This window comes from Arachis hypogaea, chromosome 2, assembly GCF_003086295.3.
Source record: "Arachis hypogaea cultivar Tifrunner chromosome 2, arahy.Tifrunner.gnm2.J5K5, whole genome shotgun sequence".
In the NCBI taxonomy this organism is placed as follows: domain Eukaryota; kingdom Viridiplantae; phylum Streptophyta; class Magnoliopsida; order Fabales; family Fabaceae; genus Arachis; species Arachis hypogaea.
The window spans coordinates 40,719,193-40,721,159 of record NC_092037.1 but is presented as its reverse complement, the minus strand read 5'-3'; the positions used below and the strand labels follow the sequence as shown (position 1 = coordinate 40,721,159).

Sequence of the window (1,967 nt, the reverse complement as noted above, 5' to 3'; positions counted from 1 at the left end):
TTCTTGTGAAAGTTTGAAAACATTGAAGGTGAGTTGTTCATCATGTATTCTCAGTACTAGCTCTCTTCACTCCACATCTATAAGTGCTCTGGCTGTGGCTAAGAATGACCTTCCCAGAATGATAGGGTGAATAGGATTCTCATCCATTTTCAGGATGACAAAGTCTGTGGGGAGGAAGTAGTTCCTAACCTTCACTAACACATTCTCAACCTCTCCTATTGCCTGTTTTTGAGTTTTGTCAACCAATTGATGATTACATCTGTAGGTCTTATCTCATTGATTTGAAGCTTTTTCATGAGGGATAGAGGCATTAGGTTGATACTTGCTCTCAGGTCACAGAGTCCCTTATCAATTATTGTTTCTCCTATAGCACAGGGAATGTGGAAACTCCCTGGATCCTTCTTCTTTGTGGGTGGCTCTGTTTGAATGAGAGCACTGCAATCCCTGTTCATCTTTATTGTTTGTCCACCCTTCAATGAACTCTTTCTGCTAGTAGCTCCTTTATATACTTGATGTAGGAGGGCATTTGCTGGAGGGCCTTAATAAATGGTATATTTACATCAAGAGATACAAACATGTCGAGGAACCTTGAATACATTCTCCCTGCTACACCACCCTTAAGCCTTTGGGGAAAGGATGCATATGGGTTCAGTATCTCCCTTTTCTTCAGCTCTTCCTTGAGTGTGAGTTGGGGTGCATGGTTTCTTTCTTCATGGTTTCCCTTTGGACTGTCTTGGAGGTGTTCTACTTCCTCCATACTCCTCTAATCACTTGTGGTGATCATCTTACATTCTTCCCACCTTACTTTCTTTGTTTCTCCTCTTAGATTCTTCTCTGTGTCAATTGGAAAACCATTAGTGGGTTTGGGAATCTGTTGAGATAAATACCTTACTTGGGACTCTAGTCTTTTGATGGTTTCCCCTTGGTTTTTGATATTAGCTCGCACTTCATCCTTGAACACCTTGTTGTCTTGAACTTCTCTATATATGTCTTCAAGTAGAGTCTCAATTTTGGAAAGCCTATCCTCAGTTAGTGATGTGGGCTGAGATTAGGTGGTTGAGAGGGTGATTAGGTGAGTGTTGATAGGATCTCTGTGAAGTATGTTGGTGAGTGCATTGTTGTTGGGATTGTGGTTGTGGCGTCTCTGATCTTGGCCTTGGTCTTGTGATTTCCCCACCCAAAGTTGGGGTGATTCTCCTCCAGAGTTGTAAGTTTTGGAGTACGATCATGATTTGTCTGGGTGACTTCCCAACGTAGTTGGCTTGTTCCCAGTCACTTTCTTCTCCTATATTTACTCCTTCTTGAGCTGGTGATGAAGTGATGACTGCTGCCACTTGGTTTCCTTCCACTTCTTGGTAAGATCTGCTAGCTGCTTGGTGATCATCTTATTTTGAGCCAGCAATGCATCCATGTGGTTCAGCTCTATTACTCCTCAGGTGTTGCTTCTTTCAAAAGCACAGAAGTAGTCATTCTCAGCTACTGTTTCAATGACATTTATGGCTTCTTCAATGGTTTTCTTCTTGTTTAGAGAGCCCCCTGATGAATGGTCTATAGCCTTCTTTGACTCATAAGAAAGACCTTCATAGAAAATGTGAAGTTGAACCCATTCGTTGAACATATCTAGTGGGCATCTTCTTATTAAGTCCTTGAACCTCTCCCATGCCTCATAAAGAGTTTCACCATCTTGTTGCCTGAAAGTTTGCACCTCAGCTCTCACCCTGTTAATTCTTTGAGGAGGGTAGAATCTTGCCAAAAATTTGCTCACCACATCTTCCCAATTTGTTAAGCTCTCCTTTGGAAAGGACTCCAGCCACTTGGATGCTTTGTCCCTGAGTGAAAAAGGAACAAAAGTAGCCTATAGACATCTGGGTGAACTCCATTAGACTTCACAGTGTCACAAATTCTCAGGAAGGTGGTTAGATGTTGATTGGGGTCTTCTTGGCACTTCCTCCAAATGAGCAGTTGTT

The 1,967-nt window shown here is 42.2% G+C and overlaps 1 non-coding gene across 1 annotated transcript; it reads left to right on the top strand.

Moving 5' to 3' along the window:
- The first annotated feature begins 1,613 nt into the window (after nucleotides 1-1,613).
- Nucleotides 1,614-1,720, top strand: LOC112765525 (small nucleolar RNA R71). Its single transcript, XR_003183812.1, has one exon. It is a non-coding gene; the product is annotated as a small nucleolar RNA R71 (small nucleolar RNA).
- The last annotated feature ends 247 nt before the right edge of the window (nucleotides 1,721-1,967 follow it).